The sequence below is a fragment of the Thermobia domestica genome, chromosome 3, assembly GCF_964235325.1.
Source record: "Thermobia domestica chromosome 3, izTheDome1.hap1.1, whole genome shotgun sequence".
Classification (NCBI taxonomy): domain Eukaryota; kingdom Metazoa; phylum Arthropoda; class Insecta; order Zygentoma; family Lepismatidae; genus Thermobia; species Thermobia domestica.
The window spans coordinates 190,359,203-190,371,822 of record NC_137456.1 but is presented as its reverse complement, the minus strand read 5'-3'; the positions used below and the strand labels follow the sequence as shown (position 1 = coordinate 190,371,822).

General features: G+C 36.7%; 1 protein-coding gene and 1 long non-coding RNA gene across 2 annotated transcripts in view; one reads left to right on the top strand and one right to left on the bottom strand.

The window, feature by feature from the left end:
• The window catches only part of LOC145680908 (uncharacterized), a 31,492-nt gene extending 22,706 nt beyond the window's left edge, over positions 1–8,786 (bottom strand). The window contains exon 1 of the long non-coding RNA XR_014130696.1: positions 7,404–8,786. This is a non-coding gene — a long non-coding RNA (uncharacterized LOC145680908). The remainder of the gene's footprint in view (positions 1–7,403) is intronic.
• Positions 1–12,620, top strand: part of LOC145680909 (putative methylthioribulose-1-phosphate dehydratase) — a 615,106-nt gene that overhangs the window by 303,927 nt on the left and 298,559 nt on the right. The window lies entirely within an intron of this gene.

The window sequence follows — 12,620 nt, the reverse complement described above, 5'->3', positions numbered from 1 at the left end:
CAATGAAAACAAAGGGTGCATATTGATTATGTGGATCCATAGATTTTTTAAAATTTACAGAAAAAAAAAATGTAATAATATTTTAACAGTAGTGTGTCAGTAACCAAAATGTGGTGTGCCCTTATCTGTGAGATACATATTTACGTAAAATATATTAATGAAAGTCGAACCTGGTATGCACGTATTCGCCCATATGGTAAGCACTGTTGATTAATAAAGGATAATGTGAAGTGCGATGAATGTAACGGCCAAATGACTTTAACAAAATATCTTTGTAACGTGAAAGCAGTTATTTTCCACAACCTTCGTTTACGCGTATACTCATCATTGCTGACGCGCGCCTGCTCTCTACGAATGCACCCACTCCGTACCGCGCGGGTACCCCTGGGTGCCCCTGCTTGACTCGGTTAGATAGCATTAGTGGTTTTTTACAAGATCTGCACCGTTTGATGCAAACGCACACCTCAAAGTAATAAGCAAATGACTTTAACAAAAAATATCTCTCTATTGTGAAAGCAGTGGTTTTCCACAAACCTTGTTTACGCGTATGCTCACCATCTCTGAGGCACCTGCTGCCTACACACTCACCCCGCGCGGCCTACTCTGACTCGGTTAGATACTATAGCACTAAAGTATAGCTCATTTAATATTAGTGAAGAAAATTTTAACTAAGTGAGTCTCGTATAAAGGCAGCTCTGAGAAATTTCTGTTCGGAAACAAACCTAGTGTATATGTATGTGTGCACATTTGCGACGCAGAAATTCCTTTCACTTCTTCAAATATGGTTTTGGAATGTAACTCAAAGAGTAAATTTCCTCGCAATGCATTCTTAACCACACTGCTTCATGGCTACTTTTAACTATTACGTTATCCATTGCGTTCGGTGATGGTTCAGAGCACCCCGGTGGAAAGTGACTGGCAACAGTGAATTCAGTTGGTGATGAACGACGGTGGAAGAAGTGGAGGATGTAGTTCGTTGCGTCAAAATTGTTGGTGCTTCAAAGAAGGAGATTCCTAAACAGTCAACTTAAATAACTCGAAAACAATGAAGTGAAAAATTGGAAACTCATCAAATATAATGGTGATCGCCTAAAGTGGTGTGTCTCCTTAGCTAAGAAAATAGGATGGACATAAACTACTAAATCAGATAAGTACTAAGGATGAAGGGTTTTTCCCTACATGAACAATACGCAAACGTGACATCTGCGCTCGCGTAAGAAGAGCCTCTAATAACCGTAAATTCATACGATTGATATAAAAAATAATTGTAACGCAAGTGTAACATAATTTAGTAGATATATATATATATATACCTACTTATGCATGATTTCTTTGTGTTTTAATTTCCAACAGCATGAAAACGGAATCTTTCAAATGTTCATGTGACCAAAAAGTCAGTATAAACATCATTTAATGTGTAGTGTCAGAATTAGTGATACAACTTAATATTGTATCGTTACATGAGGAAACACGAACACATATTGCATACCGTACTCTGGGTTAAACCGGCTGGAATTGGTTATTTAAGCAGGTAAACTTTGCGGGTGTATTCATGTTTATTTTGGCGCGGGACCAATGTGAAATAAAAACAGTATTATTGCATAATGGACTCGGGCGGAGTTAAGCTAGGGGAACCTTAAAGCGGACAATAGTTCAAGGTACTATTATATCCTTTTGTTTGGTAATGAAATGTTACTTTTCTTAACCACTAAAGCTAATATAAAAACCGGTACGGAAGCACTATACAATCACTTATCCACCAGCCTGTACGTTAACGTTAAAAGTATCGGAAGATGCTCAACGAGGAATAAACCAGGCACCGCTACAGAATGGCGTTCCCTCACAGGGACCAACCGCTACAGAATGGCGCCCGTTGGCTGGACCAATGTAACACTTACATATATGATTGTGTTTGCGTGTGACTTTGTGTGGGGTAAATATTGAGGTGATTTAGTATGCAGTAACGGTATTTCAATTATTACTGTTATTTTTCATTATTGTGTGTATTTAGAGTGTCAACATGCCCGAAAGTGAAAATTTAAATTTACAAACATTGCTTCAGGCAATTAAAGATTTGTCAGTGACTGCAGATCGAAAGTTTGAAAAATCGAACGCCGACTTCAAAGAAAAAATGAAAGAATTTGGAATTAAAATCCATTACGTTAGTCCGTATCATCCAAAAAGTTCTGTAGTGGAGAGTATCCACAGAGAAACCAATCGTTTGTTTAAATTGTTGTGAAATGATAACCATGTAACGTGGGAGAAGTATATTCCCCAAATTATTTTTTTTTATTAAACTATTCTGTATGCAGTAGTTAAGGAGTAGGTCCACCAAGTCTTCATCTCAATGTCACACTGCAATATTCTGCATTTGGGCAGTTCGGAATTGTTACAAATGATGAGTACGATGACAATGAACCTCTAAAGTGGTAAAATATTTATAATGGCCGATTTTCAGAGAAAAGAGAAAATTAGAAATAAATGAAAAATACAATAAAACACAAAAAGGTAAACATGTCATAAAAGAAAATATTTTTTTTTACTTCAAAGTCGTCTTAGTTCAGCTGTAGATAAGAAAATTAGCAAGTTTTTTTCATTTGTACGAGATGCCTTTACTTTGTAAACAAAAAGTTACAGATAAAGTGTGAATTGATAGACCCGCTTACTGGTGAACCACTAAGAACTCATTCAATAGACCGTATGAAAACTTCGGAAACCAAATCAAAAAACTAAACAACTTTGGTTAGAACTTGCCAAAAAACATGTACAGGAACAAGATTTAGTTCCCGTAACTCCAAATTGTCTAAATGTAGATTTGTGTGAACCTGAAACAACTGTTCATGTGAATTTTAGCGATATGATAAAAATAGATTTATCTGTATTCAATTCTAGTAAGAGTCGAAATGCAAATACTAAAAAGTTAGTGAAAAGATTGACAGAGTGTGATATATATCTGATGTATTTAACAGACGAACTTGATTGTTCCAACTATGCCTTGTTTACACTAAACCATCTTATAAGTCATAAACTCAGTAAGTTGGGATGAAAAAAAAATGTGCAAAAACACTCTGATATCTCCATATATCGTGTTGGCGCTAGTAGGCGTCCGTGACCCAATATATAACTTACGAAGCCTTTTATTGAAAAAGTAAAATATGCCTAGTGGCTTGCCAAATCATGAGATGAGGTTCCCTCCCATTTTTGGGTAATATTATATTTATTTAAAGCCCGTAGTAGGCAATTTTTGTATTATTTCCTTGTTTATTCTTTTAAGTTTTAACCTTTTACTCTGTCCTTTACCCTCATCTCGGGGTTGGGAAACAAATAACAATAATAATGGGGTTGGTGTCTTCTAAACTTAGGAGGGCAGACACTATAAAAGTTTAATGGACTGACAAACCATCTACTGCTCGGTCCATTCTTGGTCAATTTCTAACCGGAATGTAATAAATGCAGTGTGTCATGATTAATTAATGTTATTGTAGGTTTATGTAAAATTTTTGATATTGTAACTAATATTTTGAAAATGTTTACATGTCTTTTATTTGAATTTGATTTGTATGTGATATTTTGTATAGTATTAGTATCATGTTATTGATTTTGGTATTGGTTAAATTTAATTGCGAATATTTTGAAATATGATATTGTTTCATTGGTAGAAATTTGATTTAGTAAATAATGAAATATATACAGGTAGTTATGCAAATTTTATTATTTTAAGTATATATAGAAATAATTTCGTATGTGTCTTAATGAATATATTTGGAAGTAGTTATCCATTGTATTATGGATATTTAAATAAGTTTACAACTGAGTTAATTGTTGTCTTGCATAATGTATTAGTATGTATAAGTAATTGTTATGTAATAGTGTTAAATATTTTGCAGTTCATTAGTAATTATTTTAAATGCTTGAGTTAGTGCATACTAAATAACACTACATACTACTAAATAATATTAAATACTATTGAATAATATTAAATAGTGATAAATAATACATTAAATTTATGACATTATGATGTGAAAATAGTTCATGTGAATGGAAACTATTTTCACATCATAATGTATTATGAATATTGATGTTTTTATAATGATAGTCACGTTAATGAAAAAAGGGAAGGACACTGAAAGACTTTATGGCTTTCGTAAGTTCAGAAAACCGTTTAAAAGTAGCCCTTGCGCTTCAATCTTGTTTCCGAATGAACTTTGAAAATATTTATACGTCATCCAACTTAGAAGACTCTAAGGATTAACCTCTTTAAGAGCAATGGATCAATTATTTTGAAGAATTCCGTTAAGAGTTCCATACAGTAGTGCAGTAAAGTGAACAGTGTTGCAGGGTTCTGATTGTTTTTCAGTTCCTTCAAAATAAACGTTTGTCGAGCACCTATATAACAATAAAGTATAGCTCATTTAATATTAGTGAAGAAAAATTTAACTTTTTAAGTGAATCTTGTATAAAAGCAGCTCTGAGAAATTTCTTTTCGCAAACAAACAAAGTGTATATGTTTGTGTGCGCATTTGCGACGCAGAAAATCCTTTCACTTCTTCAAGTATGATTATGGGATGTACCCAAAGAGAAAATTTCCTCCCAATGCATTCTTAACCACACTGCTTCATGGCTATTTTTAACTATGACGTTATGCAATGCATTACGTTTGTGATTTGGAGCACCCCGGTAAAAAGTGACTAGCAACAGTAAATTCAGTTGATGATGGACTATGGAAGAAGTGGAGGAGGTAGTTCGTTGCATCAAAATTGTTGGTGCTTCAAAGAAGGAGATTCCTAAGCAGTCAACTTAAATAACTCGAAAACAATGAAGTGAAAAATTGGAAACTCATCAAATATAATGGTGATCGCCTAACGCCTAAAGTGATGTGTCTTCTTAGCTAAGAAAATAGGATGGACATAAACTACTAAATCAGATAAATACTAAGGATAAAGGGTTTTTCCTACATGAACAGTAGAAATGTGACAACCGCGCTCGCGTAGGAAGGGCCTCTAATAAGCGTAAATTCATACGATTGATATAACAATAATTGTAACGATTGGATAGTATATACAGGGTTTGTATGATAAGTAATGAGACCAGGTCTGGAAACATTGTTTTATTGATCTGATCTGTACAGGGACTTAAAAGCTTTCGAAGTACTCTCCTCTTGCGTCGATGCACTTCTGCAATCGATGTTTCCACGCTGCAAACGCCCCCTGGAAGTCAGCAGCCGGCATGTCCTTTAGAAATGTGGTCACGGCTGCTTGGATGGCTGTGACGTCTGCAAAACGGGTTCCTTTCAAGCGTGGCTTCAGCTTCGGGAAGAGGAAGAAGTCGGCCGGGCTCACATCTGGGCTGTAGGGTGGTTGTGGAAGGACTTCCACCCCAATCCGGGTCAAAAAGGAGGTCACTAAGAAGGCGGTGTGGGCAGGGGCATTGTCGTGATGCAACTTCCACCGGCTAGCGATCGCCGGTCTTTTCCGCTTGACGCTCCTGTGCAGTCTCTCAAGGACTTGTTTGTAGAAGGCGGCGTTGACGGCTTGTCCTTGGGGTACAAACTCCTTGTGGACCACCCCCACATTGTCAAAAAAAAACAATCAACATTGTTTTCACCTTTGACTTCGACATTCTGGCCTTCTTGGGGCGCGGGGACGCAGGAGTGTGCCACTCCGCGCTTTGACGTTTCGTTTCAGGGTCGTACTGGAACACCCACGACTCGTCACCTGTTATGACGTCATCTTCAAAGTTAGGGTCACTGTTCATGAGGTTCAACAGTTCCTGACAACAATCAACACGTCGTTGCTTTTGTTCGTCAGTCAACACTCGCGGCACCAGTTTCGCACAGATTTTTCTCATTCCCAATTGTTCCGTCACAATCTTGTGCACTGTTGTGTGGTTCATATCGAGTTCATCAGCAATCAATCTCAACGATAATCGACGGTCTGAGTTCAGGAGATCCCTCACTTTTGCCACAGTTTCGTCCGTAGTCACTGTTGTCGGGCGTCCAGCCCTCTCTAGATCCTCAACGCTTTCCCGGCCGTTCCGGAACGCACTGTGCCAACGAAACACCTGGGCTTTGGATAGGGCTTCCTCTTTGTAGGCCTCCGTGATGAGAGAAAGCGTCTGAGTAGCCGTTTTCCCCAGGCGAACGCAAAATTTGATCGCATAACGCTGTTCGATGGAACCCTCCATGTTTGTTGATTTTCCGCCGTGACAAGAATGTTCACAAGGGCTTTGTCCAAGGCTTGTCCGCGCTCCACTAAGGCTCGGAGCCAACTGACGCGCGGTGCGTTGCTTTGCTCGGACCCCCCCCTACATCCTCCATCACCGACAAACCCGCTCCAGCGACACGCGCGCCGCGGCGCGGCGAGTCTCATTACTTATCATACAGACCTTGTATGCATGATTTTGTGTTTTAGTGAATTTCCAGAAGCATGAAAATGGAATCTTTCAAATGTCCATGTGACCAAAAAGTCAGTATAAACATATAATTTAATGTGTAGTATCAGAATTAGTGATACAACTCAATATTGTACCTTTACATGAGGAAACTCGAAACATATTGTATCTCGTACTTTTGGTTAAACAGGTTGGAAATTGTGGTTGAAGCAGGTAAACTTTGCGGGTGTATTCATGTTTATTTTGGCGCGGGACCAAAATGCAACGAAAACAGTATTATTGCATAGTGGACTCGGACGGAGTTAAGCTGGGGTGACCTGTAAAGCAGACGAAAGTGCAAGGTGCTATTATATCCTTTCGTTGGGTATGAAATGTTACTTTTCTTAACCACTAAAGCTAATATAAAAACCGGTACGGAAGCACTATACAATCACTTATCCACCAGCCTGTACGTTAACATTAAAAGTATCGGAAGATGCTCAACGAGGAATAAACCTGGCGCCGCTACAGAATGGCGTTCCCTCACAGGAACCAACCGCTACAATAGCGTTCGTGCTTTTTTTGGCAACCTAGCAAAGGTTGGTTGATGTTTATTCACAAGACGTTTTAAAGTGAATGTGCATCGAGTAATGTAAGTGAACACCTCAAAAATTATTGCTGAAGGTACACAAAATGATGCACGGAGAGAAGTATATATTTCATGAATTTCTCTATGGATCCGTATAATCAAACTGCACACTAAAATATATGTATATAGTTAATATAGAGAAAAATTATAACTCGTCTAATTTCTTTTTGTCCCCTACAAACTTTTGTAGCTGGCTGCGCGTCGGCGTATTTGTAAATATAACAGCATTAGAAATACACTCAAAGCTGAGAATATTTATTCTTTGAATACTAGCTAGTTATCATGACGACAAATTTATCGCGTTCGGGAATAACGAAACGAACAAACTTAACGAAAACAACTGCAACAGATTAAGGATAATTTCTAATTATATGAAAACACTTACCTCCATTTAGAAAATCGTCACAAACCTATTTGTATTCGTCCCCATAGTACACATTGACGTATTTTGTTCACTGTGCGAATCACAACTTTCTGTTCAAATGAACCAACATCTTGTTTACGTGCAGTGTAGAAATGACACAGGAATGCGTTATTGTTAGTCGTAGTTGACATATTTCTTCATAAATATTATATAAAACAACTGAGAACACATCGCGCGGTTTGCATGTTGAAATTTTGTGCATATCTGGATTTGTGTTAATATTTCTTTCTACTATGTTTGTTTGTAGCTTCAGTACATAAGTCTTTATAATTAGATGCCCAACATATTTGGCAATCACTTAAAAAATAACACCGAAAATTCTACACTTGAGTTAATTCAACACACAGGCTGTGCCATTTCAACTACCTGAATTTGACACTCAACTCCAAATGGAGGGTGAGTTGTTCTAATCACCTGTTCGTGTTATATTTTAACAACACATAGGCATGTCGTTGAAATAACACAATGATATTTTACAGTGCAGGTTTACAACTAACTTGCTCCAAGGTCTGTAGAACCAATATATATAGGGCTTAAAAAAGACATATATTCCGAAGTTGGGCGTCCGCTTTCGTCAAGTTTTTTCACTGTTATCTCCTTTCCACACTTTCTGCAATTTGTATTAGGTTCATTAATACGTGCTCTTCACAAACTTTTAAAAGATTTTGCTCGTTATTCAATGTATCCCTTCACAAATGTTAAAACTGCTAGTTCATTGCCTTTGTACATTCGCCATATTGGTAACATAAATGCTCGTTTCTTTCCCAAAATGCAACTGTTCGGTTACCTTGCGCCAAGTAGTTCCCCCCGCTCGCCATATAGTCCCATGTTTATAACCACTTACATATAACAAATAAACAGATTTTTCGAGACTCTTATATATTATCAAGCACACAAACGATCAAATTATCCATATATTTCCTGTAAATTTTAAAAATTTCTCTGGAAACGGACGCCCAACTTTGGAATTTAACCCTTAAGAAATTCACTCGCTTGCTCGCCAGTGGCGAGTACCTTTTTACATTTGGCGAGTAAAGTCCGACCAAGCAAAAACGTCTTTTATTCCACACACACACAAATGTACAAAAAAATGTAATATTGCAATGCACCACCATTTATTTATTTATTTATTTATTTTGCGTTCAAGAGACCACAGTATTGTACATTTGTACATGCGGTATAGAACATGTCAAATTCTATTATTGTCTATATAATAAACTACTACTACACTACCTTATACATCACATTAGTCTTACAACATGATACATATATGTACATAGAAATACCATACCTTATCTATTCATCTACCTGATTTTATTCATAGTGCGAGAATCTATAGTTTTTTTCTTTATATTATGCTATCTTCATTTAGTATTTAGGAAACACGTATCCAAGATATTTGATTATAATAATATATAAATAAATATGACTACTCATGTAATAATAAAATAAAATACCTTACTATTGATTCATACAACTACAAGTTTCTAGCTTGAGCATGTTCATAAAATTCCGAGACAGTATAAAAGCAGTGCTCTTGTAGGTACTTTGTTAGTCTTTGCTCAAAGAGGTGATCAGATTGTGAGTTTTTTATGTTGATGGGTAAGCTGTTGTAAATTTGTATTCCTGTATATTTTGGACCTTTTTGGTAAAGTGTTGTATTATGAATGGGAATTGCAAAATCGCTTTTGTTTCTGGTATTGTATGTATGAATGTCACTGTTGCATTTAAGAGACGGTTTCAGGTATTTTCTTGTAAAGATTGCCGTTCGTAATATATAAAGACAAGGCAGTGGGAGAATTTTAAGCTCACGGAATATTCTTTTGCATGATACTCTTGATTTTGTACCTTTCATTGTTCTCAGTACTCTTTTTTGAATCTTAAAAATTGTCTTACTTTCTGCTGCGTTTCCCCAGTGTACTATTCCATACGTAAGTAGACTTTCAAACTGACTATGATAAATTACTTTTAATGCTGATATGTTGAATAATGTCTTCACACTTTTTAAGGCATAGTGCACTTTACAAAGTTTCTTTTGGAGTACAGATACGTGCCTATCCCACGTTAGTGTATCACTTACCCAGAGTCCTAGAAATTTCGTTGCTTTAACGTTATCTATAAATTTATTTTTAATAGATATGATTGGATTATTTACATGTGTATTTCGAGAGTGATGAAAGTTTATTACTGTAGTTTTATCGGTATTTAATTTTAATTTATTATTTTCAAGCCATGAGTTTAATTCTTCTATTGTTTGTTCGATACTAACTTTCATTTTACTGTCAGTGTATTCAGTAATGGCTAGACTTGTATCGTCAGCAAACATGGTTGGTTTGGCTGTTTTTATGTAAGCTGGAAAATCATTGATGAAAATTATAAAGAGAGTAGGGCCTAAAATAGAGCCTTGTGGCACCCCGCATTTTATTGGTTTGATGTCAGAGGTATATTTGAAACTTGTACCCCGCTGATTCGTGTAATCAATTTCTACGGCTTGATTTCTATCTTCTAAATAGCTTTGGAACCATTTATTTACAACTCCTCTTACACCGATATTGTTTAGTTTTTCGAGGAGTATTTGATGCGAAACAAGGTCGAATGCCTTAGTTAACTCAAGAAAAATGCCAGTACATTTTTTCCTGTCGTCTAATGCATCCCGAATATAATCGAGATAATTAAATATCGCCATCTTGAACGATCTTTTTCATTCGTGTCGCAAAGTGATTTTTTTTTTGTTTTATATATATTGCGCTCTCCCTGCTGCTCTTGTGGTTATATCCATTTTCCTTTATAAAGTTTTTCCATTTGCAAAATGTACTGGTGAAAAATGATCTGAAAAATGTTCTGCCTCTTCATTGCTTATAGCAGCTAATTTTTGGATCAACTATATTTCAGTAAAAAAAATTTCTTGTACGCCTTATATCTGGAGAACTACATAAATATATTGTATCCAAACAAACTATCACTTAACTCAGTATGATGTGTTTATTCCGTAGAAAATACGAGAACTTGATTTAGGGTCCATTCAAAAATGTTGTTGCCTCTGATCCATAAAACTAATTATTGGCCAAGATAGCAATATTTTGATGCATTTTTTGATCATTCTTAAATTTCTTGAACCAGATCGCAATCTTTTGATCCATTTTTTATAACTCTTAAAATTCTTGTTCAGAAAAATAACTGAAATGAAAATGCAGACCGCGAATAAATTTCAAAATACATATTTTACCCTTGTGCCTCGCAATTTTTCAAGGTTCTGTACCAGTATTTTATAGTTTTCTTCTCTTACAAGTAAACCTATCGATGTCGAAATCTTGTTTCTTGACCAAACATGGCAGAGAAGTGTGGAATATCAAGAAGCGAGCGTAAGCAAAAGTTAAAAGTCTTTCCGCCCATAAAGACAGCCTTGGAGGCGAAAAACCTGATTGATCAAAATAAGCCATAACAATGTGCTTCAAGTTTGAAAATTTCATTTTATTTGTAAAACGGGTAAAGGGATGAGAAACAAAAACATATTAACCGACACCGGGAGGAAGTAGACATCTATTTCAGGGTATGCTTATCATGGCTCCCCATCTGGAAGTCGACTACCTGGTATCTCGCTCGACTTTTTTAAATAGGAAGGGAGTCATGTAATATATCAAATTGGGTTAATATTTTACGAGAAACACAATGCTGAAGTCTGTTTCCATAAGTTTTTATATTTGTAAGACATAATGAACTTGATATGAATTCGTTGGTTGAAAGATTTCTTAACAGCTGTTTCTTTTTGAAAAGAATTCAAGTCAGGAAAACCTAATGTATGCTAATGACAACATCGTAGGTAGCTTCTTATGAAAGGTATAGTCAGCTTGAAATCGTTATTGACCGCAGAGAAAATGAAATGGTAATGTGACGATCACAAGCCTTAAGGAACTGATAGAAGATAGATGACATATTTTCCATTGGATTATTCGAGTTAGAAGACAAACCTTCATAAGTAGCCACCTATTCAGTACGTATTACTATACATTCGGTTTTCCTGACTTGATTTTAAAAAATACATACACGGGATTTTTCGGAGGAAGGCAAAATTTGCCTTCTGGTTTTGTATTTTTAAAAAAGCTACCTAGGTAGAATAAGAGAAATTATATTTGAAGAAGTCGCACTGATTGTGATTTATTTGATACCATCTCGGTATTCACGGTTGTGTCACATGACATAATCGGTAAGAACGCCAGGAACTTCTACAGGGTGACGCACGGGAGACGGACGGTTTTGAACTGCGTGGTACTGAGAGTGCGGTGGTGGGAGGTGGTCGTGGTGGGGATAGTTCTGCTCTACACAAGACACCATTTCATTTACTCAGTCACTGCTCAGTCACTATGGTGCAGTGGGACTTGCAACGTCGATTGTTTGTCTAAGACAGTTTCATGAGAAGTGGTGAGTCTATTACAGCAGCGATTGTTTCGTGCGCGGTTTAATTTCAATCGACATGGAGCTGTTCCGAGCCGTAACACAATCTTCAGATGGGTTGAAAAACTTCAGATCGTTTGAAAACATACTGGATAAGAAGCATCGTGGCCAGAGACGCAGTGTAACGACATCAGAAAATGTTAAAAGGGTAAGGGAAGCGGTAGTCAGAAGTCCAGGATGGTCAGCTAGACGTCATGCTAGTGAGCTACGAATCAATCGTGAATCGGTTAGACGAATTTTTAAAGAATTAAAATTCCATCCCTACAAAATGCCCACTGTCCAACAACTCAAGGCAACTGATTTTACTGTACGGGAAGACTTTGCTTACAGAATGCAAGTGATTTTGGGATCGAATGAAAATGCAATTTTATTGATGAGCGATGAAGCTCATTTCCATTTAAACGGGACCGTGAATAAGCAGGATCTACGTTACTGGGCTCCAGAGAATCCACACCTTATCCACCAGCGTCCTTTACACTCTGAAAAAGTAACAGTCTGGTATGCTCTTGGCTCTGTTTGCATTATTGAACCTTATTTTTCGAAGAGAACGGAGCCACAGTTACTGTTAATTCGGCTCGATACATTCGTACGCTTGAAATGTTCTTGAAACCAGAACCAAGAAAACGACGAATCCCCTTAAAACGTGTTTGGTTTCAGCAGGAAGGGGCAACATCACACACGGCGAACACTTCATTGACAGTTCTTAGACGCATGTTTCCTGAACAT